The 15,141-nt window shown below is 44.6% G+C and overlaps 1 protein-coding gene across 2 annotated transcripts in view; it reads left to right on the forward strand.

The window, feature by feature from the left end:
* Nucleotides 1–15,141, forward strand: part of LOC126163164 (ankyrin repeat and fibronectin type-III domain-containing protein 1) — a 793,804-nt gene that overhangs the window by 317,391 nt on the left and 461,272 nt on the right. Inside the window, exon 2 of one of the 2 annotated variants that reach the window (XM_049920104.1) lies at nucleotides 7,116–7,209. The exons of the other annotated variant lie outside the window; for it this stretch is intronic. The gene's annotated coding sequence lies outside the window, so the exon portion shown is untranslated. The remainder of the gene's footprint in view (nucleotides 1–7,115; nucleotides 7,210–15,141) is intronic. 2 annotated transcript variants of the gene reach the window in all.

The raw sequence follows: 15,141 nt of genomic DNA on the forward strand, positions 1-15,141 counted from the left end.
ACCCATCTAATCTTCAGCATAGCTTCTATTCTCTTCTTGTCTAAACTATTTATCGTCCACGTTTCACTTCCATACATGGCTACACTCCATACAAATACTTTCAAAAACGACTTCCTGACACTTAAATCTGTACTCGATGTTAACAAATTTCTCTTCTTCAGAAACGCTTTCCTTGCCATTGCCAGTCTACATTTTATATCCTCTCTACTGCGACCATCATCAGTTATTTTGCTCCCCAAATAGGAAAACTCCTTTACTACTTTAAGTGTCTCATTTCCTAATCTAATTCCCTCAGCATCACCCGACTTAATTCGACTACATTCCATTATCCTCGTTTTGCTTTTGTTGATGTTCATCAGGTGTAAAGTACAGGGCATGAAAGGCTTTTTACAACTTGTACAGAAACTAAATGGCGGTTATAAGAGTCGAGGGACATGAAAGGGAAGAGTAATTGAAAAAGGATTGAGACAGGGTTGTATCTTATCCCCAGTCTTATTCGGTCTGTACATTTAGCAAGCAGGAAAAGGAAACCAAAGAAAAATTTGAAATAGAATAAAAGTTCAGGGTAAAAAATAAAATCTCTGAGATTTGTCTATCACATGGTATTTCTGTCAGAGATAGCAAAGAACTTGAAAGAGAAGATGAAAGGAATGGACAGCGCCTTGCGGATATAATATGAACATAAAAAAGGATAATGGAATGTAGTCGAATTAAATCAGGCGATGCTGAGGGGATCACATTAGTAAACGAGATATTAAAAGTAACAGATGAGTTTTAGTAATTGGCCAGTAAAGTAACTGATGCTGGCTAAAGTAGAGAAGATATAAAATGTATACTGGTAATGGCAAGAAAAGCATTTGTGATTAAGAGAAATTTGTTAACATCGAATATAGATTTAAGTGTTAGAAAATATTTTCTGAAGGCACTTGTCTGGAGTGTAACTTTGTAAGAAAGTGAAACGTGCATGATAAACCGTTCAGACAAGAAGAGAACAGATGTTTTTGAAATGTAGTAGTGCTACAAAAGGAAGGTGAAGATGGGATGGGTAGATCATGTAACTAATGAGAACGTATTGAATAGAAGAGTGAAGAAATGAAATTTGTGGCAGAACTTGGCAAAAAGAAGGGATCGGTTGATAAGACACGTTCTGAGACATCAAGGGATCACCAATTTAGTATTGGCGGGAAGTGTGTGGGGAAAAAATTGTAAAGCCAGACCACGAGATGAATGTAGTAAGCAGATTCAGAAGGATGTAGATTGCAGTAGTTCTTCGGAAATGAAGAGGCTTGCACAGGATAAATTAACATCGAGAGCTGCGTCAAACCAGTTTTCGGACTGGAATGATGACCACAACTACAACATGTTTTCTTTTTATGATTTCCCTCGCAAATGGATGCATAATCTTTTAGAAACTATATTCTCTTGTTCTACATTTTTGTTTTTACGTCAGTATTGCAATATATTTGACAATATTTTGCGAATGTAGCGGACAAATAATTCAATCAAGCGTTGGCGTCATATTGAGCAGCGGATTTGTTCCTCTATTACCATACACAGCTAGAGAGAGAAACGCGCAGGTCCTAGGCCGATAGCTGCTCTAAAGATTATCTCTTGATTTATCGTTCATGAATTCGGCTTAAGCCGATGTGCAAACGGTTCAGAACGATAATTTCAGCACTTCGCACATACGAAAATTCTTGTGGACATCGCAAGCGAGCCAGCCGTACTTTCAGATTATTACGTCAACCGGTCCATTACATCTGTACGTTAATCATCGAGAACATTCCACTATCGTAATTATGTGAAGCTAACTATAAGAGGTGGGTCAAAAATAGTAATCTGATGGTTCTTTAGACGATCTGCGTCTGGACTTGTAGTGGCTGAGCACTTCGGAGTAAAGCTGAACAATGTCAATGGCAAGTTTCCGGATCAAGCCACTGAAATAGGGAGAGACTTCTATTTGCCATCTGCAGAATGGGAGAGTCAAAAAATTGAAAGTGTCATTAGACACAGGGCATCGTACAAGACTGGTGTATCTGTTCTGAAAATTATTTCGAGCAGGCAGAGAAACTGCTTCGTGAGGGAAACTTCTTAGACCTTTGACAGCCAAACAGACACGAACATTTAAGATCAGCTAACGTATAGGATGGCATCAGTGATCATTAAACTGTGTGACAGCCATGGCTGCGTCTGTTATAAGGGAACTTAATAAAGGCAGGAAGATACTTTTGCTTCGCCAGACTGACAGGATGTAAGTAGGCTGTTTATGTTTTCTTATTGGCAACGTTACGTAGCGCTCTGTATGAAAATCACTGGCTGTGCTGTGTGCAGTCTGTGGCTAGTTTGCATTGTTGTCTGCCATTGTAGTGTTGGGCAGCGGCAGCTGGATGTTACCAGTGCGTAGCGTTGCGCATTGGAGGTGAGCCGCCAGCAGTGGTGGATGTGGGGAGAGAGATGGCGGAGTTTTGAAATTTGTAACACTGGATATCATGAACTGATATATATATATTATGACTGTTAAGGTAAATACATTGTTTGTTCTCTATTAACATCTTTCATTTGCTAACTATGCCTATCAGTAATTAGTGCCTTCAGTAGTTTGAATCTTTTATTTAGCTGGCAGTAGTGGCGCTCGCTGCATTGCAGTAGATTCAGTGTTGAGGACGAAGGTGTCGAAGGTGTAGAGCACAAATCGATAAAATTCAAAAGTATTGTACAATGCGCTTTATACCATACGCTTTGTACCGGTATGTGCGGAGTGAGGTTATGAGAGAGGATAAAGACCTATCGTGGATGTGTAGTCATGTCAGGAAGTCGCTACGAAAGCAAGGAAAGTTTCGTCACAGATTTATGCAAAGTCAAAACCTAGCTGATACACATAAGTGCAAGGAGCGTTCAAGGAATTGTAAACAAAAATTTTGACAACCGTTCTCATAAAAAATTGCTAATTTCTATTGAGTAAATTCGGTAAGCAGATTACTTTTTGCGACTCTCGTACACTGTGACTTAGAAAACAAAAGTACAAAAATAATAGTATTCAACTTCCACTTCTCTGAGTAATTTTATTTTATTTCATCGTTTTCTTCTTCATTGCAACCTAATAAGTTCAAGGGTGTCAGTTTGACAAGGCAGCGCAATCATTAACATGTTGAATTTCTTGACGGGTAAATGTGAATCGGAAGTTTTTCACTAGTGCATACAGTAACCACAACCATCCTGTACGTATTCGGTAATTTTCTTAGACAAGCTTTCTTGTAAAACTAACAACTGTGGTCTTCATTTATTGTTAAGTGATAAAATGAAATATATGGAACATCCAAAAATGTTAATGTACTCGTTGAAAACAACATTCTACCTCCGTAAAACGTGGGACTCAAACAGGAAAATATGTTATTATAACTAAAGATGTGGTTTGAACAGTAAAGACATCTGTGACTTATAATCTACAGTCATGCACAGTCCTGGACAAAATTTCTGTTCATAACATAATTAACACAATTCGAAAGATAAATTGAAAACCGGCTTCTCATCTTCGTCAACAGGAAGTCATTTTTCTCGACTTATTTTGGTTTCGTAGATAATGAGGACTGTTTGTCTCTGTGCTTTATTTTCACAAGCTGCGACGTAGCCGCGAATAGAACAGTGATGCAGAAAGTGTATAATAAAATCCTTTTATTTCCGTGTATGATCACAAAGTTAATTGGTCCTTAGACTAGCTGTTATATAATGTGATCACAGACGCAAATACACTCCTGGAAATGGAAAAAAGAACACATTGACACCGGTGTGTCAGAACCACCATACTTGCTCCGGACACTGCGAGAGATCTGTACAAGCAATGATCACACGCACGGCACAGCGGACACACCAGGAACCGCGGTGTTGGCCGTCGAATGGCGCTAGCTGCGCAGCATTTGTGCACCGCCGCCGTCAGTGTCAGCCAGTTTGCCGTGGCATACGGAGCTCCATCGCAGTCTTTAACACTGGTAGCATGCCGCGACAGCGTGGACGTGAACCGTATGTGCAGTTGACGGACTTGAAGCGAGGGCGTATAGTGGGCATGCGGGAGGCCGCGTGGACGTACCGCCGAATTGCTCAACACGTGGGGCGTGAGGTCTCCACAGTACATCGATGTCGTCGCCAGTGGTCGGCGGAAGGTGCACGTGCCCGTCGACCTGGGACCGGACCGCAGCGACGCACGGATGCACGCCAAGACCGTAGGATCCTACGCAGTGCCGTAGGGGACCGCACCGCCACTTCCAGCAAATTAGGGACACTGTTGCTCCTGGGGTATCGGCGAGGACCATTCGCAACCGTCTCCATGAAGCTGGGCTACGGTCCCGCACACCGTTAGGCCGTCTTCCGCTCACGCCCCAACATCGTGCAGCCCGCCTCCAGTGGTGTCGCGACAGGCGTGAATGGAGGGACGAATGGAGACCTGTCGTCTTCAGCGATGAGAGTCGCTTCTGCCTTGGTGCCACTGATGGTCGTATGCGTGTTTGGCGCCGTGCAGGTGAGCGCCACAATCAGGACTGCATACGACCGAGGCACACAGGGCCAACACCCGGCATCATGGTGTGTGGAGCGATCTCCTACACTGGCCGTACACCACTGGTGATCGTCGAGGGGACACTGAATAGTGCACGGTACATCCAAACCGTCATCGAACCCATCGTTCTACCATTCCTAGACCGGCAAGGGAACTTGCTGTTCCAACAGGACAATGCACGTCCGCATGTATCCCGTGCCACCCAACGTGCTCTAGAAGGTGTAAGTCAACTACCCTGGCCAGCAAGATCTCCGGATCTGTCCCCCATTGAGCATGTTTGGGACTGGATGAAGCGTCGTCTCACGCGGTCTGCACGTCCAGCACGAACGTTGGTCCAACTGAGGCGCCAGGTGGAAATGGCATGGCAAGCCGTTCCACAGGACTACATCCAGCATCTCTACGATCGTCTCCATGGGAGAATAGCAGCCTGCATTGCTGCGAAAGGTGGATATACACTGTACTAGTGCCGACATTGTGCATGCTCTGTTGCCTGTGTCTATGTGCCTGTGGTTCTGTCAGTGTGATCATGTGATGTATCTGACCCCAGGAATGTGTCAATAAAGTTTCCCCTTCCTGGGACAATGAATTCACGGTGTTCTTATTTCAATTTCCAGGAGTGTATAATGTGATCACAGACGCAAATAAAAGGATTTTATTCTGAATTTTATCTTTATTCTTCTATAACTTTTAGAATTATTTTGCACCATACGTTAGTGACTGTTTGCTGGAGTCGTTTATTGTTATTATTTCCTTATTTAATAAGTGTAATTATTTATGTACTAATTCTTTACCAGTAACTCTTTACCTCATTTTACTTTCCTGTACATTATATTAATTAGTAGCATACACGCGTAAAATGGACTTACTGTTTTCTGGTTTATGAATGTAAATGTTGTAACCAAACCCTGTCAATCAGGGTTTTCATTGTCACAAACCATCTACGCAACGCTCTGTCCAAATTTCGTTAACAATTTCGTGGCATTCTTGAAGCATATTGTGTCCTGTCATCACCTGTTCGTCCACACCCATCTACATGTTGTCAAAGAGCATTTTAGAAAGCAGCACTGCGGAAACTGAGCAGCTTCCAAGGTAAGCTGGCCTGTAGGTAAGAGCGCTGGTACGAAAAAAATAGTCAGCCTCCAGCTGATAATTCGTTACTTCCTGCTGTTTTCTTGTCGGTAATTACAACTCTCACGCCCGTCGGCTTCCTTTCCTCTCGAACGTTTTTACCGACGCATTACAAGCAAGGACATTGCTGTACCTGAAAAACAACAAGAAAGACGGTTAAAAAGTTATCACTGCAACAAATGAAATGGCTCTCATACAGTACACCGGAAATATTGCAATAACGACCAAAGATCTACGTTTTAGAAAGTAGCGAATCAGTTCCTACCGATACTAGTGGTCAGTTTAATTATAAACTTTTTTTTAAATTAGGTGCATTGATTCTGACACCGTAGTCTTCACTGAAGTTTTCTAGTTGTGTGGTGATTTAAAATAGGTAAAAGTATAGTTGTTCCAGACTTGGAAGGCCGCATCGAGTAATTGGCAAAGTGGCGACAGGACGGGCAATCAAATGGCTCTGAGCACTATGGAACTCAACATCTGAGGTCATCAGTCCCATAGAACTTAGAACTAATTAAACCTAACTAACCTAAGGATATCACACACATCCATGCCCGAGGCAGGATTCGAACCTGAGACCGTAGCAGTCACGCGGTTCCGGACTGACGTGCCTAGAACCGCACGGCCACCGCGGCCGGCACGGGCAATCGGCCACCTTTTAAACTAACCGTACAGAAACAGGAAATAACCTTGTCGGCCCTGTGCCGAAGTGGAACAAAGGAACAAGAAAGAGAAAAAGGTACCATTTACAACAGCTGTTTTTCATCCGCTTATACTTCTTAATGAACATACTCTCATGAGCAAAACTGAATTTGAGACACCTTTCTAGCTGGCCGGACTGACCGAGCGGTTCTAGGCGCTTCAGTCTGGAACCGCGGGACCGCTACGGTCGCAGGTTCGAATCCTGCTTCGGGCATGGATGTGTGTGACGTCCTTAGGTTAGTTAGGTTTAAGTAGTTCTAAGTTCTAGGGGAGTGATGACCTCAGATGTTAAGTCGCATAGTGCTCAGAGCTATTTGAACCATTTTTTTTTCACACCTTTATAGCAACACGTAATAACTCTTTTCTCTCTGACGGCGCTGTAGTATGGGCTGCACGAGACAACGATCCACTGCATATAACTCTCTGATATTTGTGAAACTGCTCATATCTGTCACGATGGCACTCCAGGCCAATCGTGAAGCCGGTGTTACAATGAACATTGTCTTCGTCTGACCCGTGTAGACATCATCTGAGGCTCCTGTCAGCATGTAAAGCCTCCTCTCTCCCTCACTTGACAGACTTCTGCATTTAATATGAATATGGAACCAGCTGGTTTTACGTTATTACACGAACGTTTTTACTGTGATTTTCTATACTGAACATCCATGTGCTAACGGATAACAGTTGCATTTTTGAGATATTTTTATTGTTTCAGTCTTATTGTGATGCCTCTTCTTAGGTCCAGCGGGTTCAATGTGATGGAGACTTACCTTCTCTTCATGTATCTGACGTTAAGGAACTTTCCTTTTGAGCAATCATTATGTTGATATTATGTGAGTACTCATTTCATTTTTTTTAACTGGTTTAACAAGTATATGAAAAATGCTTTCATGTTATTTTCTGTGATGTGTATCTCCCAGATGATCAGTAAAAAATATTATATATGTAGCAGCTTTTACATTGCCTGCCACAAACAGTGAAGAACCCAGAAGACATGATCGGAAACCATTCCACCTCCTTACACGTACACACTGTCGGTGAGTGTGTAAATGACTTTAGAGCTGCAAAGCTTTGTGAAAGGTAGCTCGGCAACTGGGGTGTATGAATGCTGTTCGTGTTATGTGTTGTTACCGTATCCGGTAGGGTATATGAATGTTGTGAACAAGTCAGACGTTGAGTGACTGCTGTGAAGGACACGGAGGTGCCACGTACTCCTATGAGGCAGCGCAGCCGGCAACTAACAAGAGTCTGAAGCGGGCCTTATTGTGGCTCTCATTTGGCCAGCTGGTTGAATTGTACACGTATGTAGATTTGTGAGCCGTTCGGAAGTGACAGTGGTCCGATGTTGGACTGCACGGGAACGTGAATACAGGCATACTCCTCCCAAGTTTACGGTAGACCAGGTCTGACAATGACAAGGCAAATTCGCCTCTCCCCGCAATACTACAACAAGTAATGGTGTCACAGCACACCATTGGTCAAAGACTAGCAACAGCCATACTAGGGAATTACAACACCCACAACACAAGCCGCTACGTTTTTAGTAGGCTGCAGTAGGTACTGGGTGATGAAGAAGCTTGCACAGGATAGAGTATCATGGAGAGCTGCATCAAACCAGTCTCAGGACTGAAGACCACAACAACAACAACGTGACCGGGAGGCAGGAATTGTTGGTGAATGGCGTCGTACCGTGTTCAGTAATGTATCGTGGTTCTGCATTGCCCAGAACGACTATTGTCGGCGAGTATGGCGGCTTCCTCAGGTCCCATCTTCCAATGCTCTGGAGACGCACGGAGATAACTATAATTGTGAACTGAATTTTTAATCACGTATTGTTTATAGTTAGACCTGTAAATAATACATATCACTGTATTACTCCTGGTGCCATGGTGAAGTTTTAAATTTCACGTTCCACAAATCGTTCGCACAGGAGAATCGTACAAACATACCGTAATTCGACCATCGGACAAATTACTGTATGGACGACACGGCAAAAGGCGTCCCTGGCGTAGAGAAAGTGAAAGATTTGAAAGCAAATAGATCACTCGGTTCGGATGGAATCCCAATTCGGTTTTATAAAGACTACTCTGTGGCATTGGCCCCTTACCTAGCTTGCATTTGTCTTAAATTTCTCGCCCAGCACAAAGTCCCAATCGACTGGAAAAAAGCGCAGGGGACTCCAGTGTCTAAGACGGGTAAAAGAACGGAACGGTACAATTACAGACCAGTATCCCTAACTTCTAATCGCTGAAGAGCCCTTGAACCTATTCTCATTTCGAAGATTTCGAACTTTCCTGAGACTGAGAAGCTTATGTCCACGAATCAGCATGCATGGTTTTAGAAAGCATTGCTAGTGCAAAATTCAGCTTGCCCTTTCCTCACCTGGTATACTGCGAACTATGGATGAAGGGCAACAGGTATATGACATGTTACTAGATTACCGTAAGCCATTCGACACGGTACCCCATTTCAGGCTGTTAATGAAGTTACGAGCATATGGAATAAGTTCCGAGATATGTGAGTGACTCGAAAACTTCTTAAATAATAGAACCCAGTATGTTGTCCTCCACGGCAAAGGGTCATCAGAAGCAAGTGTATTGTCAGGAATGCCCCAGTGAAGTGTGATGGGACTGCTGTTGTTCTCTGTATACATAAATGATTTGGTGAACAGGGTGGGCACCAATCTGCGGTTGTTTCTTGATGATGCTGTGGTGCATGTTGTCGTCTGACTGTAGGAACATACACAACGACTTAGGCAAGATTTCTAGTTGGTGTGATGAATGACAGCTAGCTCTAAATGTGGAAGAATGTAAGTTAATGTGGATGAGTAGGAAGAACAAACCTGTAATGTTCGGTTACGGTTTTACTAGTGTCGTGCTTGTCGTAGTCTAGTCGTTGAAATATCTGGGGGTAACGTTGCAAAGCAATATGAAATGGAACGAGCATGTAATAACTGCTATTGGCTTCGGTTTATTGGGAGAACTTTTTGGAAAGAGTGGTTCACCGGTAAAAGAGACCGCATATAGGCCACCGGTGCGATCTATTCTTGAGTACTGCTCGAGCGTTTGGGACCCGTACCATGTCGGAATGAAGGATGGCATCGAAGCAATTCAGAGACGGGCTGCTAGATTCGTTACCGGTACGTTCAAATGGTTCTGAGCACTATGGGACTTAACATCTTAGGTCATCAGTCCCCCAGAACTTACAACTACTTAAACCTAACTAACCTAAGGACATCACACACATCCATGCCCGAGGCAGGATTCGAACCTGCGACCGTAGCACTCGCACGGTTCCGGACTGAGCGCCTAGAACCGCGAGACCACCGCGGCCGGCTTACCAGTACGTCCGAACAACAAGTTAAGTGCTACGGAGATGCTTCAGGAACTCAAATGGAATCCCTGGAGGGATGTTTTCGACAAAATTTAGGGAACATGCATTTGAAGCTGGCTACCAAACGATTCTATTGCCGCCAACATACACTGCGCTTGAGGACCACGAAGATAAGATTCGAGAAATTAGGGCTCATATGGAGGCGGACAGACAGTCGTTTTTCCTTCGCTCTACAGGGTTATTACAAATGATTGAAGCGATTTCACAGCTCTACAATAACTTTATTATTTGAGATATTTTCAAAATGCTTTGCACACACGTACAATAACTCAAAAAGTTTTTTTAGGCATTCAGAAATGTTCGATATGTGCCCCTTTAGTGATTCGGCAGACATCAAGCCGATAATCAAGTTCCTCCCACATTCGGCACAGCATGTCCCCATCAATGAGTTCGAAAGCATCGTTGATGCGAGCTCGCAGTTCTGGCACGTTTCTTGGTAGAGGAGGTTTAAACACTGAATCTTTCACATAACCCCACAGAAAGAAATCGCATGGGGTTAAGTCGGGAGAGCGTCGAGGCCATGACACGAATTGCTGATCATGATCTCCACCACGACCGATCCATCGGTTTTCCAATCTCCTGTTTAAGAAATGCCGAACATCATGATGGAAGTGCGGTGGAGCACCATCCTGTTGAAAGATGAAGTTGGCGCTGTCGGTCTCCAGTTGTGGCATGAGCCAATTTTCCAGCATGTCCAGATACACGTGTCCTGTAACGTTTTTTTCGCAGAAGAAAAAGGGGCCGTAAATTTTAAACCGTGAGATTGTACAAAACACGTTAACTTTTGGTGAATTGCGAATTTGCAGCACGAATGCGTGAGGATTCTCTACCGCCCAGATTCTCACATTGTGTCTGTTCACTTCACCATTAAGAAAAAATGTTGCTTCATCACTGAAAACAAGTTTCGCACTGAACGCATCCTCTTCCATGAGCTGTTGCAACCGCGCCGAAAATTCAAAGCGTTTGACTTTGTCATCGGGTGTCAGGGTTTGTAGCAATTGTATACGGTAAGGCTTCTGCTGTAGCCTTTTCCGTAAGATTTTCCAAACCGTCGGCTGTGGTACGTTTAGCTCCCTGCTTGCTTTATTCGTCGACTTCCGCGGGCTACGCGTGAAACTTGCCCGCACGCGTTCAACCGTTTCTTCGCTCACTGCAGGCCGACCCGTTGATTTCCCCTTACAGAGGCATCCAGAAGCTTTAAACTGCGCATACCATCGCCGAATGGAGTTAGCAGTTGGTGGATCTTTGTTGAACTTCGTCCTGAAGTGTCGTTGCACTGTTATGACTAACTGATGTGAGTTCATTTCAAGCACGACATACGCTTTCTCGGCTCTTGTCGCCATTTTGTCTCACTGCGCTCTCGAGCGCTCTGGCGGCAGAAACCTGAAGTGCGGCTTCAGCCGAACAAAACTTTATGAGTTTCTCCTTGTATCTGTAGTGTGTCGTGACCATATGTCAATGAATGGAGCTACAGTGAATTTATGAAATCGCTTCAATCATTTGTAATAGCCCTGTACTTGCGAGTGGGACAGGAAAGGCAGTGACTAGTAGTAGTACAGTATACCCCATGTCAAGTCCAGTACGGCGCGTCGCGCTGTCTCTATGTAGTTGGTGTGGTAAACCATCGGATGTGACTTCAGATCACGGCTGGTGCATTTGGGGGGAACTCTGACGGTACGATGATTCATCAAGGACATCCTGCGTCCTCACGTGTTACCTCATAACTGACAGCATCGTAGTGCTATTTTTCTTCAACAGGTCAACGCATGTCTACAAAAGTAACATATCTCTGTGAACTGTCTGCGCGATGTCGAGCAACTTCCGTGGCCAGCAAGATCTTCAGATCTGTCCCCAATGGAGTAGGTATGAGACCAGCTCAGACGCCAACTCCGTCCTAGGACCAGTATCCAGGCTATCAAGGGCCAGTTACAACAGTACTTGTCAATATTAATGAAATTCTCCAACAGCCGTGTAAATAAGATGTTATTTGGCTTTGACGATAAAGAGTTCCGGAATTCCGCTATGCCATCGTCAGGCAACATATGCATCCTTCAAAATAAACGATACCGCCATACAGTGCCCTTTATCCCTGAGTTTCGTGAATTCAAACCGTTCACTCGAGCACTTGATAGCAACTCAAAGGGATAAATGGCGCTGTATGCCACTATAGTTTATTTTAAGTGATGCATAGGGGGCCTGAAGATGGCGTAGTGGAATGCCGAAACTGGTTGTCGTCAAAATAACATCTTAGTTACACGGCTGTTGGAGAATTTCATTAATACTGACAATTCCTTAACCAGCTGATGTGCTCGTTCCATGATGGATCAACAGTGACTGAGTTACAACAGTTGTGGGCCAGTTTGCCTAGATGATGACACAGTCATGTTATTACACCCTAACCAAGCGAATCTTACTCGCTAGTGGGGTTATACTGCCAAGCTCTTTGTAAAACTGCCTCGATTTTATAATCACTGAAATAACATCGCATACCATCAAAAATGGCTCTGAGCACTATGGGACTTAACATCTTAGATCATCAGTCCCCTAGAACTTAGAACTACTTAAACCTAACTAACCTAAGGACATCACACACATCCATGCCCGAGGTAGGATTCGAACCTACGACCGTAGCGGTCTCGCGCTTCCAAACTGACGCGCCTAGAAACGCTCGACCACGCTGGCCGGCCTCGCATACCATCTCTAACTCGTGACGTTTCATTTCGTTTCCGTCTCGCCTTCTGGTTCCTGTATTCCTCTAGCAGTGTATGGGATTCCATATCCTTAAAATCTCTGCATTTCCATCTTTTTACAGATTGTTGCGGGACCTCGGCTGTCAAAATAAAACACCTTTCAATAATCAAAATCTCCAAAGCGTTATTTTACTGAGCAACCATATTCAGGCCCCCTGATCGACGTGTAGGAAGATTCTCACCCATGATCCAGTGATAATAAGGGACCAGCATTCAGTGACTGGTATCCGTAGATTTTTTTTAAACATCACCTGCCAGCAGTGAAAAGCGTCCCCTATGACTTCACAACTCTGCAGCGCCGTTAGTGACGGTTCCGGTTTTGTTTCGCATTGTCAATTTATTACGTAAGACACTCTGCACAATGCTACATGGTTTGCCTGTATCGCTTTGCTACATCCTGTATAACGAAAGCAAAATTCTCCGTTTACTTCTCAACACTTGCATGTATGAACACTTGCACAATCAAAATGGACGTTGTTGTTGTTGTTGTCTTCAGTCCTGAGACTGGTTTGATGCAGCTCTCCATGCTACTCTATCCTGTGCAAGCTTCTTCATCTCCCAGTACCTACTGCAGCCTACATCCTTTTGAACCTGCTCAGTAAAAACTGGAAATATAAAATAGTAAAATCATTACCCTTTCTAGATAGACGCCAGAGACACCAAGGTCAGCATAACGCGTTCCCGTTCACAGGAAGCGAGTAAAAGAGTAAGATGCGGGCTCAGGTAGTAAGCATAATGCGCCCCAGAGTCGTGTGCCAGTTCTGAAGCCTAATACAGGATCACCTCAAGAGGTGGCGCTGCGACGCAGCAGTGATAAAAATGTTGTTGTTGTTGTGGTCTTCAGTCCTGAGACTGGTTTGATGCAGCTCTCCATGATACTCTATCCTGTGCAAGCTTCTTCATGGGCGAAGGTACATAAATACGAGCCCTGCTGCATATGGGAGTTATCTATAGGGCTGCATGGTTTCCGTGTTGCTTTGTTGGTTTATTTTGGGGGAGGGGACCAACAAGCGAGATCATCGGACCCATCGAATTATGGAAAGGAAGTCGGGCGTGCTCTTTCAAAGGAACCATCCCGGCATTTGCCTGAAGCGATTTAATCACTGAGAACCTAAATCAGGATGGCCGGACAAGGGTTTGAACAGTCGTCCTACAAAATGCGAGTCCAGCGTGCTAACCACTGCGCCACCTCGCTCGGTGTTTCCGTGCTAATTAGTTTGAAACATTACTCAATAATACACTTCACTTATGCTGAAGATTCGCTAAGTCCATTCATTTCTCACACAGGCGACTTGTGCCTCTCCGAAGATTCAAAGTCGGTTAACGTATATTAGAGGTCAGAAGATACGAAGCGTTTCCAACTTTGCCATTAAGCGTACTTGATGGTGGAAACGGAACGATGTAGTTTGCCTCTACAGAAACCTAAGTTACACGTATCACATGAAAACCGTATTCAGTTGGTCTCATCCTTGTGAGCTCTCTCACAGATGGCGCTCTGCTATTCTCTTGCACAATCTCGGCTTAACTTCTCCAAACATTTGCCAACGTCTCCATTAACACGGCCGAACGCTCGGGAATACAGGCAGCAGGTAGGTTTCACGGGGCGGCTGGAGCGACGAAGCAGAGGGAGGGAGCTGGCAACAGTTCTTGCCCCTCCACTGGCGCAGTATCATTACTGGCGCCATCTGGCGCGCCTGCGCTCACCTTGGCGGCGCCGCGTCCTGTGAAATGGGACGGGAAACCTCGAGTTACATCATAGGCGCGCGCAGATACTTCCCGAAGCACTCGGGTTACCGCCAGTTCGGCGGCGCGCTGGCGCCAGTCTGCAGAGGATTTCTGGCGGCAGCGGCGGCTGGCGACAATGGAAACCCGAACCGGCGCGCCGCCTCCGGCGGACACACTCAAGCGCCCCCCCACTCCCCCCCCCCCGCCTTTCGACCCGTAGCCCCCCCCCCCCCCCTTCCAGCGTTCGGTTTCGCGTTATCGCTGCAGGCACGACAGCCAAACTCAGCAACCGTTGCGCCTTGTTAAACATAACCACCGGGATACGGCTTGGAGCTGTATGGCATTTGACCACCTTTCGAGAGACGTATTAATAAGTTCGCATAGAGACAAATGAAACACATGGTAAACTGAGCTTGAATAAAACCGTAAGCGGGTATTAACTGATGATTTATTCATCAATTAACAGCTGTTTGCGATTTTATTCAAGTTCATTTTACCATGAACTCAGTGGCTGTGGCTGCTCATTTTCTAAAATTGTCTGTGCAAATGAAACACAGCCTTTGCGACAAGTGCGGATTGAGAGTACTGAGGAGGGATAACACATTCTTAATGGTCCCCCCTTCCTCCCTCTTGCAAGGTGCCACCGAAGCGTACGATCGTAATAATAATGGTATTAAAATATATAACATACATTAATGTAGTAATAAATTGTTTGGCTACAAAAATGTACACTTTCTGATCACAAGTATCCGGGCACTTCTGTGTAATTCGGAATTGGCCATTAGATGTGACGAGAGCCAGAAGTCGCTATAGAAAGCACACACACACATATATATATATATATATATATATATATATATATATATATAGAGAGAGAGAGAGAGAGAGAGAGAGAGA

This window comes from Schistocerca cancellata, chromosome 2 (assembly GCF_023864275.1).
Source record: "Schistocerca cancellata isolate TAMUIC-IGC-003103 chromosome 2, iqSchCanc2.1, whole genome shotgun sequence".
Lineage (NCBI taxonomy): Eukaryota > Metazoa > Arthropoda > Insecta > Orthoptera > Acrididae > Schistocerca > Schistocerca cancellata.